This window comes from Lolium perenne, chromosome 6 (assembly GCF_019359855.2).
Source record: "Lolium perenne isolate Kyuss_39 chromosome 6, Kyuss_2.0, whole genome shotgun sequence".
In the NCBI taxonomy this organism is placed as follows: domain Eukaryota; kingdom Viridiplantae; phylum Streptophyta; class Magnoliopsida; order Poales; family Poaceae; genus Lolium; species Lolium perenne.
In genome coordinates this window covers 13,004,384-13,021,111 of record NC_067249.2, presented here as the reverse complement: position 1 = coordinate 13,021,111, position 16,728 = coordinate 13,004,384, and the positions used below count along the sequence as shown (strand labels likewise).

Sequence of the window (16,728 nt, the reverse complement as noted above, 5' to 3'; positions counted from 1 at the left end):
CCGCCAGCGAGGAAAATCCTCACATGACGGAACCAGTCGGTGAAGTTGCTACCGTTGCTCTTAAGCTTTTCTTTCTCTAGGAACTGGTTAAAATTGATTGGGGACGCCATATCTACAACATATATTTGCAATAGTTTAGACTAATGTTTATGACAAATTGAGTTCAAATTTTAATTCAACATAATTAAAAATCTAGGTGAACTCCCACTCAAAACAATATCCCTCGCATTGTCTTAGTGATCACACGAACCAAATCCACCGCACCTAAGTCCGATCATCACGAGACAAGGTGTGATTTCAATGGTGAACACTCAAAGTGTTCATCATATCATCCATATGATTCATGCTCTACCTTTCGGTATCACGTGTTCCGAGACCATGTCTGTACATGCTAGGCTCGTCAAGGCCACCTTAGTATCCGCATGTGCAAAACTGTCTTGCACCCGTTGTATGCACTTGTTGATTCTATCACACCCGATCATCACGAGATGCTTCGAAACGACAAGTCTTGGCAACAGTGCTACTAAGGATGAACACTTTATTATCTTGAGATTTTAGTGAGGGATCATCTTATAATGCTACCGTCGCGATCTAAGCAAAATAAGATGCATAAAAGGATTAACATCACATGCAGTTCATATGTGATATGATATGGCCCTTTTGTCTTTGCGCCTTTGATCTTCATCTCCAAAGCACGAACATGATCTCCATCATCTTCGGGCATGATCTCCATCATCTTCGGCGTAGCGTCAAGGTCAATGGCGCCGTCTTCATGATTGTCCTCCATGTAGCAACTATTACAACTATTTTGAAATACTACTCAACATGAAATTTAAAGACAAACATAAGGCTCCTGCCGGTTGCCACAATACAATAATGATCATCTCATACATATTCATCATCACATTATGGCCATATCACATCACCAAACCCTGCAAAAACAAGATAGACGTCTCTAATTTGGTTTGCATATTTTACGTGGTTTTAGGGTTTTCGAGAGAGATCTAATCTACCTACGAACATGAACCACAACGTTGATACTAATGTTGTCAATAGAAGAGTAAATTGAATCTTCACTATAGTAGGAGAGACAGACACCCGCAAAGCCTCGTATGCAATACAAGTTGCATGTCGAACGAGGAACAAGTCTCATGAACGCGGTCATGTAAAGTTAGTCCGAGCCGCTTCATCCCACTATGCCACAAAGATGCAAAGTACTCAAACTAAAGATAACAAGAGCATCAATGCCCACAAACCATTGTGTTCTACTCGTGCAACCATCTATGCATAGACACGGCTCTGATACCACTGTAGGATAACGTTGCATAGAAAACAAAAATTTTCCTACCGCGAACACGAAATCCAAGCCAAGATGCAATCTAGAAGACGGTAGCAATGAGGGGTTTATCGAGTCTCACCCTTGAAGAGATTCCAAAGCCTACAAGAGGAGGCTCTTGTTGCTGCGGTAGACGTTCACTTGCCGCTTGCAAAAGCGCGTAGAAGATCTTGATCACGATCGGTTCCGGCGCCACGAACGGGCAGCACCTCCGTACTCGGTCACACGTTCGGTTGTTGATGAAGACGACGTCCACCTCCCCGTTCCAGCGGGCAGCGGAAGTAGTAGCTCCTCTTGAATCCGACAGCACGACGGCGTGGTGTCGGTGGTGGTGGAGAAATCCGGCGGAGCTTCGCTAAGCGTGCGGGAAGTGGAGGAGCGGGGCGGCTAGGGTTTGGGAGGGGGTGGCCGGCCACTCAAGAGGGGCGGCCAGCTTGTGGTCTTGGGGTGGCCGGCCCCCTCCCCTTGGCCCCTCATTATATAGGTGGAAGCCCCAAGAGTTGGTCTCCAAGTCTTCGAATAAGACCCGAACCAAAAACCTTCCATATGGTGGGGAAACCTAGCCAAGCTAGGACTCCCACTAGAGGTGGGAGTTCCACCTCCCATATGGGGGGTTGACCGGCCCCCTAAGGGGGAGTCCACTTGGGACTCCTCCCCCACTAGGGTTGGCCGGCCATGGAGGTGGAGTCCCATGTGGACTCCACCTTCCTTGGTGGTTTCTTCCGGACTTTTCTAGAACTTTCTAGAACCTTCCATAGAACCTTCCGCGTCAATTTAATTCACATAAAATGACATCCTATATATGAATCTTATTCTCCGGACCATTCCGGAACTCCTCGTGATGTCCGGGATCTCATCCGGGACTCCGAACAAATATTCGAACTCCATTCCATATTCAAGTTCTACCATTTCAACATCCAACTTTAAGTGTGTCACCCTACGGTTCGCGAATTATGCGGACATGGTTGAGTACTCACTCCGACCAATAACCAATAGCGGGATCTGGAGATCCATAATGGCTCCTACATATTCAACGATGACTTTAGTGATCGAATGAACCATTCACATACGATACCAATTCCTTTTGTCACGCGATATTTTACTTGTCCGAGGTTTGATCACCGGTATCACTCTATACCTTGTTCAACCTCGTCTCCTGACAAGTACTCTTTACTCGTACCGTGGTATGTGGTCTCTTATGAACTTATTCATATGCTTCCAAGACATTAGACGACATTCCACCGAGAGGGCCCAGAGTATATCTATCCGTCATCAGGACGGACAAATCCCACTGTTGATCCATATGCCTCAACTCATACTTTCCAGATACTTAATCCCACCTTTATAATCACCCATTTACGCAGTGGCGTTTGATGTAATCAAAGTACCTTTCTGGTATAAGTGATTTACATGATCTCATGGTCATAAGGACTAGGTAACTATGTATCGAAAGCTTATAGCAAATAACTTAATGACGAGATCTTATGCTACGCTTAATTGGGTGTGTCCATTACATCATTCATATAATGATATAACCTTGTTATTAATAACATCCAATGTTCATGATTATGAAACTAATCATCCATTAATCAACAAGCTAGTTAAGAGGCATACTAGGGACTCTTTGTTGTTTACATATCACACATGTATCAATGTTTCGGTTAATACAATTATAGCATGGTATATAAACATTTATCATAAACATAAAGATATATAATAACCACTTTTATTATTGCCTCTTGGGCATATCTCCAACACCTATATGGAAAAATATATATATCAAGAACTTCAACCTCAATGGCTATCACAAATTAAATAAGTGCAAAGAAATAACCGAAGCACGTAGAGACGATGATGTATCCCGATGTTCACTTCCTTGAGGGGAAGTGTAACATCCCTCTTTTAACTAAGCCTATATAGGAATTGTAATGCGCATCATCAGCATGGCATGCATCTTTTTGTCGAACTCTCGAGAACATACACCGAGCCAAATTTAAAACCACTAAATTCTAATCTAATCCCCCCTATTTTGAAAATGTCCTAAAAAAATGTTTGGAATATAGTTGGTTGAGTCAGAAGCAATCTGTATCTTTAACTAGTTCCCAACCACACATTTACTGTACATACCTAGAGCTAAATATCTAACCGTGTTGGATTGATATATATTAGCTACAGTGCACCTATCTAAAATATCCAAGAAAAGTTATCTACTTAACTTGAAAAGAAGTGACCAAATAGTATTGCTCTACCCCAACGAAATAGACCACTCCACCCATCGTGATCCATTCCCCAGCATACTGCAACTGACCCAAATAGCAGCTCTTCCAAGAACTAGCGTTGGAGCCATCGCGACCACCTACAATGGCCAGCGCCTGGAAGATAAACACCAGGACCAATCGCTGGAATGGAGGAGTCCATCCCTGATATGTTTCTTGACCTCTTGGAGTACAGGTATACCGGTATGTGAGGCCACCAATACTAGTTTTCCATGTTCAAGTTCCGTTTCCTGTTTCCCTGTGAGATGAGTCGATGCCTGGAGGTACAAGAGTAATTAAATTTCTAAGAGAGAAACTTCAAGTTTTCTAATTCATGTTAGCTAGGGCTCGTTCTTGGACAACAATTCTGTAGAATCCGTTCTCATATTTAGCTATATCCTTGAGTTGTTCTCTGAACATATTTATCACAGAAGTTGTTAACTAGACCAAGCAACAATTATTCCTCTAACTTACTCAGAATTAATATATTTATCACAGCTTGTCAATTTCTGTCAAAAAAAAAATTTTTTGCGGGTCAAATTAGTATAGCACATGTTTGCTCTAATGATCAGTTTAGGATGTATAATCAATGAAGACGGCCCTTTTCAAGAGAAATCTTACTCATATACCATCCTTGTGATCCATCACAGCAAACAAAGAAAAATAGCAGCCATAAGTAGATGTGTTGAACACTAATAACTGCAAGTGACCAATGAACACAGTTTCTCATACGGTTTACACTCTATCCCAAAAAACGAGTGATTCCAAGAAAGTGTGTTGGCTCAGGTACTACTCACAGATTGGTATAATCATGCAAGGGTGATACGTCTCCGACGTATCCATAATTTCTGTCGTTCCATGCTTGTTTTATGACAATACTTACATGTTTTGCTTGCACTTTATGATGATTTCATGCATTTTCCGGAACTAACCTATTAACAAGATGCCACAGTGCCAGTTCCTGTTTTCTGCTGTTTTTGGTTCCAGAAAGGCTGTTCGGGCAATATTCTCGGAATTGGACGAAATCAACGCCAAACCTCCTATTTTCTCCGGAAGGCTCCAGAACACCGAAGAAGAGTCGGAGAGGGGCCAGGGGGCCACCACACCACATGGCGGCACGGGCCAGGCCTAGGCCGCGCCGGCCTAGGGTGTGGCGCCCCCAGGTGCCCCCCTGCGCCGCCTCTTCGCCTATATAATCCCTTTCGACCTAAAAACGCATCACCAATTGACGAAACTCCAGAAAGACTCCAGGGGCGCCGCCGCCATCGCGAAACTCCAATTCGGGGGACAGAACTCTGTTCCGGCACCCTGCCGGAACGGGGAAGTGCCCCCGGAAGCCATCTCCATCAACGCCATCGCCTCCATCATGCTCCGTGAGTAGTTCCCCCATGGACTACGGGTTCTAGCAGTAGCTATGTCGGTATACTCTCCCCTATGTACTTCAATACAATGGTCTCATGAGCTGCCTTACATGATTGAGATTCATCTGATGTAATCGGTGTTGTGTTTGTTGGGATCCGATGGATGATACATTATGATTAGTCTATCTATAAAGTTTGTGAAGTTATTGTTGCTGCAATCTTGTTATTCTTAATGCTTGTCACTAGGGCCCGAGTGGCATGATCTTAGATTTGAGCTCTATATTGTTGCTTAGATTGTATCTACAAGTTGTATGCACATGTCACTGTCCGGAACCAATGGCCCCGAAGTGACAGAAATCGGGACAACCGGAGGGGATGGTAGTGATGTGAGGATCACATGTTTTCATGGTGTGTTAATGCTTTGCTCCGGTACTCTATTAAAAGGAGTACCTTAATATCCAGTAGTTTCCCTTGAGGCCCGGCTGCCACCGGCTGGTAGGACAAAAGATGTTGTGCAAGTTTCTCATTGCGAGCACGCATTTAATTATATACGGAAAACATGCCTACATGATTAATAATCTTGATGTTCTTTCTTAATGCTTTATCAATCCTATCAATTGCCCAACTGTAATTTGTTCACCCAACACTTGTTATTGGAGAGTTGCCACTAGTGTAGATCGCTGGGAACCCCGGTCCATCTTTCATCATAATATACTTGTTCTACATGTCATTGGAAGTAGTATCCACTATTCTCTCGTGCCATTGCTCTCATATTGCTATTACTGCTGCTGTGTTACTGTTACTACTGCTCTCATATTACTGCTACTTTCACATCACCCCTGTTGCTAGTGCTTTTCCAGGTGCAGCTGAATTGACAACTCAGTTGTTAAGGCTTATAAGTATTCTTTACCTCCCCTTGTGTCGAATCAATAAATTTGGGTTATACTACCCTCGAAGACTGCCGCGATCCCCTATACTTGTGGGTTATCAAGACTGTTTTCTGGCGCCGTTGCCGGGGAGGCATAGCTCTACTCATAAGTTCACCTGGGGAGTACACTCTACCTCTCTCTCTGCTTTTATTCTGTTTTATTTTGCTTTGCTTAGTTTATTTCTGTCTAGTATTAGTTTGCGTAGTTTACTTTTGCTTAGTTTATTTTTGTCTTGTTTTATTTGTCTCATATACCCAAAAATCCATAAAAATTTGAAAAACCAAAAAATTAAAAACTGCTGTTATGGGAGAACCTACAACCTACTTGGAGCTTATAGAATGCTATAATAATTATAGAGAATCAAGAACTGGTAAAATAATGAGTGCTATGATAGAAAAATTGAATACAATGGCTAGAATCTTGCTTAGACGCCATGATATAAACTGTTGCTCTAAAGAGGACACTAAACATCTTAAATTTCAATGTGGCTTTAGTGAGGAATTTTTAATTAAGAGCTATAATCGGAATTGCTATATTCATTATGGGTTCGAAGAGGTAGAACAATTTGTCTTATTTATGGGAGCCTCTGAGATAGAATCCTTCATGGTTGAGAATTATGAAACTTGTGCTATTTGTAAGGACCTTAAAGATTATGTCTCTACTATCCTTAATTCTTGCATAGAATGCTACAGTAGGAATCCTTATATCCTTGATTATAAAGAGAGACACATTAATGCACAAGAATGCACTCACAATTTGCAGGAATCGGTGGAAGAAGAAACTGATGAACCTGAAAGCTCATTGGATGAAAAAGAGGAGGAAATTGATGAAATTGAAAGCTCATTGGATGAAAAGGAAGAGAAGAGCGACGAACAAAAGGGGGAAGAATGGATTAGCTACCCATGCCAACCTTCTAATGAGAGTAACTCTTTATCTCTTACACTATTTGATTGTCCTCCATGCTTACCGAAAGAGGTTGAATGTTATGTTCCTGTGGATTCTCTTGAAATAATACCTATGAGTAAAACTTGTGAGAATAATTATGCTACTGTTATATATGATAATCCATGCTACTTTGATAAATCTTATGATAATGCTTTGTTTGTGCCTGATGTCGAAATGCATGGTACTAAAGAATTTTGCTTGGCAAATGTTTATGATAAAGCTCTAGATGATGGTCCTATGTTACTTGATAATATTAATTGTACTACTAATGAAAATGGGATTGAAAAAGTATTGACTTTATTTAAGAGTCCCATATCTCTTGAGATTGATCAATCATCATGTTATATTATTGATAAAAGTGTGTTTGAAAGTTTTTATTCCACTATTCTTGAACTTGATAAAGATTATGTGTTTGGAAATCATGAGAAGCATGCTGCATGTGATAGTTATATTGTTGAGTTTTTTCATGAAGCTACTGAAAATTATTATGAGAGAGGAAAATATGGTAGTAGAAATTTTCATGGTACTAATACACCTCTCTATATGCTGAAATTGTTGAAATTACACTTGTTTTATCTTCCTATGCTTGTTACTTTGCTTTTCATGAACTTGTTTATTTACAAGATTCCTTTGCATAGGAAGCATGTTAGGCTTAAATGTGTTTTGGATTTGCCTCTTGATGCTCTCTTTTGCTTCAAATACTATTTCTTCCGAGTGCATCATCAAAACTGCTGAGCCCATCTTAATGGCTATAAAGAAAGCAACTTCTTGGGAGATAACCCATGTGTTATTTTGCTACAGTACTTTGTTTTATATTTGTGTCTTGGAAGTTGTTTACTACTGTAGCAACCTCTCCTTATCTTAGTTTTGTGTTTTGTTGTGCCAAGTGAAGCCTCTAATCGAAGGTCGATACTAGATTTGGATTTTTGCGCAGAAACAGATTTCTTTGCTGTCACGAATCTGGGCAAAATTCTCTGTAGGTAACTCAGAAAATTATGCCAATTTACGTGAGTGATCCTCAGATATGTACGCAACTTTCATTAGTTTTGAGTTTTCAGATTTGAGCAACGGAAGTATTTTATTAAAATTCGTCTTTACTGGCTGTTCTGTTTTGGCAGATTCTGTCTCTGTTTTTTTTTGCATTGTCTCTTGTGGACTTTAAGCGAGGTTTTCTAGACGTAGAGGGCTGTAGCTAATGTTTTATTGAGTTCTTGCAATGTGTCACTACAGGACCAAGGTGGATTCAAATTTTTTGAGTACTAACCCCTCTAATGAAGTTTATGAGAAGTTTGGTGTGAAGGAAGTTTTCAAGGGTCAAGAGAGGAGGATGATATATGATCAAGAAGAGTGAAAAGTCTAAGCTTGGGGATGCCCCCGTGGTTCATCCCTGCATATTTCAAGAAGACTCAAGCGTCTAAGCTTGGGGATGCCCAAGGCATCCCCTTCTTCATCAACTTATCAGGTTCCTCCCCTGAAACTATATTTTTATTCAGTCACATCATATGTGCTTTACTTGGAGCGTCTGTGTGTTTATTTTCGTTTTGTTTGTGTTTGAATAAGATCGGATCCTAGCAATCCTTGATTGGGAGAGATACACGCTCCGCTTTTTCATATGAACACTTGCTCTTCGTTTTACTTTTAATGTTCAATGATAAAAGTTGGAAGCTACAATACTTATCTTTATTTGGTTGGAAAAGGAAAATGCCTCATATGTCTTGGATAATTTGACACTTGGCAATTGTTTTGAGCTCTCAAGTGGATCATAAGTTTTTGCATGCAGTTTAAACCTATTAGTGGAGAACTACCGTAAAGCTTGTTAAAATTGGTTTGCATAATTGATCTCTCTTAAGGTCTAGATATTTTCTGGTAAAAGTGTTTGAGCAACAAGGAAGACAGTGTAGAGTATTATAATGCTTGCGATATGTTCTTATGTAAGTTTTGCTGTACCGGTTCATACTTGTGTTTGCTTCAAACAACCTTGCTAGCCTAAGCCTTGTATCGAGAGGGAATACTTCTCATGCATCCAAAAGCCTTGAGCCAACCGCTATGCCAATTGTGTCCACCATACCTACCTACTATGTGGTATTTCCTGCCATTCCAAAGTAAATTGCTTGAGTGCTACCTTTAAACAATTCAAAATTTATCACCTCTGATTTGTGTCAATGTTTTATAGCTCATGAGGAAGTATGTGGTGTTTAGCTTTCAACCTTGTCATTTACTTTTGACGGACTCTCATATGGACTAGTGGCACATCCGCTTATCCAATAATTTTGCAAAAAGAGCTGGCAATGGGATTCCCAGTCCCAAATTAATTAACAAAAATAGACACTCCTCCATGGTATGTGATTGTTGGACGGCACCCGAAGGACTCGGTCAGCCATGGCTTGTGTAAGCAAAGGTTGGGAGGAGTGTCATCATAATAAAACTAAAATAAAAAGGCACTCCTTCATGGTATGAGATTGTTGGCAGGCACCCGAGGATTCGGTTAGCCATGGTTTGTGTAAGAAAGGTTGGAAGGAGTGCCACATAAATATGCAATAATTCATGGGAGGCGCTCTTGAAAGTCCGGTTGGCGAGGTAGTTAGTGTACCCATTACCATTCGTTGACAACAACAAACACCTCTCAAAATTTTACTTTTTATGCTCTCTTTATGCTTTCAAAACCAAAGCTCTAGCACAAATATAGCAATCGATGCTTCCCTCGTAGAAGGGCCATTCTTTTACTTTTATGTTGAGTTAGTTACCTAATTCCTCCCACCTTAGAAGCAAACACTTGTATCAACTGTGCATTGATTCTTACATACTTGCATATTTGCATTCATCATATTACTTTGTGTTGACAATATCCATGAGATATGCATGTTGAAAGTTGAAAGCATCCGCTGAAACTTATATCTTCCTTTGTGTTGCTTCGATGCCTTTACTTTGAATTTATTGCCTTATGAGTTAACTCTTATGCAAGAATTTTGATGCTTGTCTTGAAAGTACTCTTCATGAAAAGTTTTGCTATATGTTATCTACTTGTTAGCAACTATAGATCATTGCCTTGAGTCATTTCATTCATTTCATATGCTTTGTAATAGTATGATCAAGGTTATGTAAGTAGCATGTCACTACAGAAATTATTCTTTTTATCGTTTACCTGCTCGGGACGAGCAGGAACTAAGCTTGGGGATGCTGATACGTCTCCGACGTATCCATAATTTCTGTCGTTCCATGCTTGTTTTATGACAATACTTACATGTTTTGCTTGCACTTTATGATGATTTCATGCATTTTCCGGAACTAACCTATTAACAAGATGCCACAGTGCCAGTTCCTGTTTTCTGCTGTTTTTGGTTCCAGAAAGGCTGTTCGGGCAATATTCTCGGAATTGGACGAAATCAACGCCAAACCTCCTATTTTCTCCGGAAGGCTCCAGAACACCGAAGAAGAGTCGGAGAGGGGCCAGGGGGCCACCACACCACATGGCGGCGCGGGCCAGGCCTAGGCCGCGCCGGCCTAGGGTGTGGCGCCCCCAGGTGCCCCCCTGCGCCGCCTCTTCGCCTATATAATCCCTTTCGACCTAAAAACGCATCACCAATTGACGAAACTCCAGAAAGACTCCAGGGGCGCCGCCGCCATCGCGAAACTCCAATTCGGGGGACAGAACTCTGTTTCGGCACCCTGCCGGAACGGGGAAGTGCCCCCGGAAGCCATCTCCATCAACGCCATCGCCTCCATCATGCTCCGTGAGTAGTTCCCCCATGGACTACGGGTTCTAGCAGTAGCTATGTCGGTATACTCTCCCCTATGTACTTCAATACAATGGTCTCATGAGCTGCCTTACATGATTGAGATTCATCTGATGTAATCGGTGTTGTGTTTGTTGGGATCCGATGGATGATACATTATGATTAGTCTATCTATAAAGTTTGTGAAGTTATTGTTGCTGCAATCTTGTTATTCTTAATGCTTGTCACTAGGGCCCGAGTGGCATGATCTTAGATTTGAGCTCTATATTGTTGCTTAGATTGTATCTACAAGTTGTATGCACATGTCACTGTCCGGAACCAATGGCCCCGAAGTGACAGAAATCGGGACAACCGGAGGGGATGGTAGTGATGTGAGGATCACATGTTTTCATGGTGTGTTAATGCTTTGCTCCGGTACTCTATTAAAAGGAGTACCTTAATATCCAGTAGTTTCCCTTGAGGCCCGGCTGCCACCGGCTGGTAGGACAAAAGATGTTGTGCAAGTTTCTCATTGCGAGCACGTACGACTATATACGGAAAACATGCCTACATGATTAATAATCTTGATGTTCTTTCTTAATGCTTTATCAATCCTATCAATTGCCCAACTGTAATTTGTTCACCCAACACTTGTTATTGGAGAGTTGCCACTAGTGTAGATCGCTGGGAACCCCGGTCCATCTTTCATCATAATATACTTGTTCTACATGTCATTGGAAGTAGTATCCACTATTCTCTCGTGCCATTGCTCTCATATTGCTATTCTATTTCTGTATTCTTTGTTACTCTTTGCTCTCATATTACTGCTACTTTCACATCACCCCTGTTGCTAGTGCTTTTCCAGGTGCAGCTGAATTGACAACTCAGTTGTTAAGGCTTATAAGTATTCTTTACCTCCCCTTGTGTCGAATCAATAAATTTGGGTTATACTACCCTCGAAGACTGCCGCGATCCCCTATACTTGTGGGTTATCAAAGGGTTAGAGCCATCGCTGATATACAGTCTCGTAATGATGATTAGTGCATACTGTAAACATCCATCGCTAAGCATAGCGGCCAGATCTACTAAACATCTAAGCAACAACTGGAGCCTACAGAAAAGTTGCTATGCAGTACAAATCACGCCGACGTTCAAGTGATATTCATGTACCACTTCTTCAAGGCAGACGAATGATTGAAACTAAGCAAAGAACACTACATCGCCCGAGACCTCACATGCCTAAATCCGCACCCACCGCAGGCGAATCCATCTAACCGAGCTAGAAGAACACATTCTGACCGGATCAACGAGGCCGCGACCACGAGCGCGCAATATGATACCATCGGAGGGGAAATCAACCCGCACATCTGAAGTGGTTCTATCTGGGGAGTGAGAAGAAGCAGCGGCGGTGGCTAAGAGAAGAGTGGGTCGATCTGGCATGGATCAGCCGTAGGGAGGGCCAAGGGGGCTGTGGCGTCGGGTTTGGGTTTGGCCATGGAGACAAGATGCAACAGCGGCTTTAAAACCCCAATGAATCCCTCTGGGCTCTGGCTCGCTCTATATATATGCCAGGGAGCACACGCTCTGTCTACGCAAACTGTTCTGTCAATGATGAACTGTAGCGACCTCACCTTTCAAGGTGCCGATCTCACCTTTCAAGGTGCCGATCTCTGTACGTATCTGTGCTAGTCCCTGGATCAATCGCTAGCACACACAGTACAAGATGTAATACCAAGAAACAAGGGTATTTATTACATCGTATGATCCAGAATTTACATAAAGGATTACAAACTGCATAGCACAAGGCTAGCATATCATCAGAGTTTTACAACGAACAAACATTGACAACATGGAGTCCTTCGTCTTCATGTTCCACAGGCGAGCATGTCGAGGATAGACTTGTAACCCTAATCATTGTAACTCACTCGTCTTTCAAAACATTTGCAACATGAAAAGTTACAGCCACGAATGGTTAATACATTTGGAATTGCATTGGCAAGATGACACTATAGTGGACTCAAATGGCAACCTAACACTTAAGTGTACATTTGGCTGGTAGAGCTCAGGCAATTTTGCGTAAAGCAAGTTTTCACCTATCATTTCTCAAAACATTTTCTCTTCTATTAAGCGGTACCATTGATAGAAACCAATGGGCCTAGACATCACCGATAGAAACCGGCGAGTCTTCCTACCCTTATTCACCCATCAAATTTTAATTTTAAGAAATTGGGATGAGGAGACTTTCGAACAGGATCCTTGTCAGTTCGCTCAAATTGTCCGTAACCGGGGACATGGCTGAGTACTTAGATTTAACACTCTGCAGGGGTTGTACAAATTTACCCACATGACCTAGTCTGTTCTTCTTCCATGATGCATATTTTGCTCAAATGGACAGATGTCGACTAGGACGAGACTTTTCCGAAGTGATCACCAGACCATCCTCTACGGACCCGCTCCAACCTATATTCCCCTACATCATCATGTCGCGTAGGGTCCAGGTTCACACAACATACTCCGTCAAGCCAGAGCCCATATAGCATGTGGCTGTATAGTAAGCTAATGAGCAAGGTTATCTATTATCTCTTTGTTCCTGGGTGGCCGTCCACAAGTGCGATGCACACGGCGGTTCGGTTCATATACATGACCCCGTTGCAACCACTCAACATAAACTAAGCAAAGCCAGATTCCACCCAGGTAGTTCATTGAATTTAGTTGTTTTTCCATAACCACTACTAAAACATTTTCATAGCATAGCTAAGTATCAACTAAATTCAATGGCGATAAAAATATGGTCAGGTGGAAGTAGCTATCTACTGGGATTACAAAAACAAAGCATATCCCTGGACTTACTACAAAAATCACTACGATGCATGAATAAAATGTAGGACATTTGTGAGGGTGTGTCACTTGCCTTTTGGTGGTTCAAGAGTGTTCTCTTTTCATTCAACAAAACACGTCGCTCTCCATACGAACTATAAGACAAAAATAGCACAACATAAACACACCATTCATAGCAACATAATCAAACAAGACAACAATCAAAAATCACTCTATGGTACTAAGGTGTGGCATGAGGTTTCGCTTGCAAGGTATGATTTTCAGAGAATGAATGGACAGAACCAAACACTTAGAAAGAAATGGATCATCCATGATACATTGGAAAGAATTGATGTGGTGCACAATAGCATGGATAATTGGAACGGTCCATGTGATTAAAATCACATAGTTCTCAAAGGGTGAAACTGAAATGCCATTATGTACAATGTGACAACACTCATCTAATAGCACAGGTAACACATAGGCTTATTTATGACGTAGTGATATGCGGAATTACTCAAATGACTCGATTGTAATTTGAATATTGAGGACTAGGCCAGTAGAATTGGGATATGTATGATCTTGGACATGATGAAACATATCTGAATAGTACATGCAGATGGATATGACCATAAGGATCACATTTTATAAAATAGAAACATGCTCATAGGATTTATAGAATTAAATTTATGATGAAAATACTCAAATTCACATCTTTAAATTTGAATATTTCAACTTGTTCAAAAGCCAATTTTTATTTCATATTTGGGTTCCACCCATTTTTCTGAATTCGGGCGTATATTGTTGCTATGTTTGGTCAAGTGTATATTTTCCTACAATATTTACAGGATTAAACGTGTCGCGGTTAAATTTTGATGTTGTACGAAAAGTTGTCAGAAAAAGTTTCTCGAATGGTAAAACTTTATACACGAAGATTGTAGAGAATTTAATTTGGAACTCAACGCAAAAAGAAACACCTAAAACGGAGCTATAGATCGGAAGATACAAAATTTTAAGTTTGTTTACGTGAGCTAGCTAGCACAAGATGTTGATTCGATCGGAACAGGATGCGAGTGTGAATACTAAACTGAAATAAGAGGCTGAACCGGTTCAGACTAAACTGTCTAGACTGAAAGCTACACATAGGTTTTGATGCAGCTCACCAGCGAGAGTAGGAGAGGTTGTGCGCGGCCACGGCGAACGGTGTCGACTACGTACGTGAGGGTCACGGGAGCCTAAGGTGTAGCGGACGGCGCTCCTTCTTGAGCGAAGAAGGCGCTGATTATCTCAGGGATCCTCGGAGAAGCTCCTGGAGACGGCAATGTCCTGCCAATGTGGAGGCGGGCGTCGGGCGTCATCCTAATCGATCTTCGGTGGCGAAAACAGGCGATTAGAACACGCAGGGAGATGCCACAGGACAAAGAGAAAGAATGGTGTTAGAACAGGGGCCTGATTCCCCGTGATTACGTCCCCACGGACGTCGAAAATGGGGATTAATTTTCGTTTTTATGTTGAGACGTTTAAAGGTTCAACATTTCTTTGCTCCTCAGGTTCTATAGGTTTCTTTGCACTTTTGTTAACCACACTAGTTATAACAGAATACTCCTTCATTTTAGCAGAAAAAGGAATTTTTTCAATATAAGCTTCAGGAAGAACGTGATCAACAGTTTTAACTTCAATACATTTACCTATAGGTGAATCAGTTTTATCTTTGTAAGGTTCATGATACTTATTAAAATTCCTCCTACGCAACTCAAAATGAGAGACAAAAACTTTATAAAAATTTGCAACAACTTGAGAGTCAAGACCATAAGTAGCACTCATATTTCAAAATTTATCAGTATCCATAAAAGTTTCAATGCATTCATAATCATAATTTATACATGACTCTCTACCTTTGTCGTTCTCACATCCTTCAGTATTCTCCTGAATCCGATCAAGAAGGTCCCATTTAAACTCTTCTTTGTTGCACGTGAATGATCCAGAACTAGCAGTATCCAGCAAGGTTTTATCTTGAAAAGAAATTTTTGCATGGAAATTATCAATGATGATATTACCATGAAGCTCATGAATGGGGCATTTGAGCATTAAAGACTTCAATCTCCCCCATGCTTGGGCAATACTCTCTCCATCATGAGGCCGGAAATTATATATGCGATTTCGGTCTTTGTGAATTTCACTTGGAGGATAGAATTTAGAATAAAATAGAGGCATAATATCCTTCCAATCAAGAGAATGCCCATTCTTCAGCAGTTTATACCAATGCGCCGCTTTACCAGACAACGACATAGAGAATAGTTTCTTCCTAACTTCATCCATAGAAATACCTGCACACTTGAATAACCCGCATAATAAATGTAAAAACAGTAAATGATCTCCAGGATGGACAGTTCCATCCCCTTCATAGCGGTTATCCACAACATGTTCAATAATTTTCATAGGTATTTTATATGGAATCATTTTCTCACCTGGCGCTTCATCTACTACCTTTGCAGTAGTAGTAGATTTTCCAAATAGGAATTCAAGAGTAGATCTCTCCATAATGAATTATAGCAGCATGCAGAAATAAAAACAGCACGTACAGTAAAACTTTTCCTTACCAATTCCACTTACCAATAGCGCTTCACTCCCCGGAAAAGACGCCGGAAAATAGTCTTGATGAACCATAAGTATAGGGGGTGTATCGTAGTACTTTCGATAAATAAGAGTGTCGAACCCAACGAGGAGCAGAAGGTGTTGACAAGCAGTTTCGATGAAGGATTCACTGTAAATGCTCACAGACAAGTTTTCAGGAGGTTTTGATATAGCAGATAAATAAAATACAAGTAAGTAAAATACGAGAAAAATAATTGCAGCAAGTGGCCCAATCCTTTTTAGCACAAAAGACAAGCTGGTTTGTTTACTTATGATGACCAAACGTTCTTGAGCACACACGGGAATTTAGTCTAGTGCTTTCGCTTCATATAGTTGATTAATCTTCATTGTTTTGATAAGTGTTGTGTGGGTGAACCTATGCTAATGCACCGCCCTTCCTAGGACTAATACATACTTGTGATTAAACCCCTTGCAAGCATCCGCAAATACAAGAAAGTAATTAAGATAAATCTAACCACAGCCTTAAACTCTGAGATCCTGCTATCTCTCATGCATCGATATACCAACGGGAGTTCAGGTTGTTGTCACTCCGGCAACCCCACAATTAGCAAACGAATACAAGATGCATTCCCCTAGGCCCATAAAGGTGAAGTGTCATGTAGTCGACGTTCACATGACACCAGTAGAAGAATAACAACACAACTTAAATATCAAACCATTAAATATTACTCAACATAGTTCACTACTAACATTTAGACTTCACCCATGTCCTCAAGA

At 41.1% G+C, this 16,728-nt stretch overlaps 1 non-coding gene across 1 annotated transcript; it reads right to left on the bottom strand.

The window, feature by feature from the left end:
- Positions 1-4,144: 4,144 nt before the first annotated feature.
- On the bottom strand, positions 4,145-4,247 carry LOC127310976 (small nucleolar RNA Z118/Z121/Z120). The gene has a single exon (XR_007857474.1). It is a non-coding gene; the product is annotated as a small nucleolar RNA Z118/Z121/Z120 (small nucleolar RNA).
- Between the last annotated feature and the right edge of the window lie 12,481 nt (positions 4,248-16,728).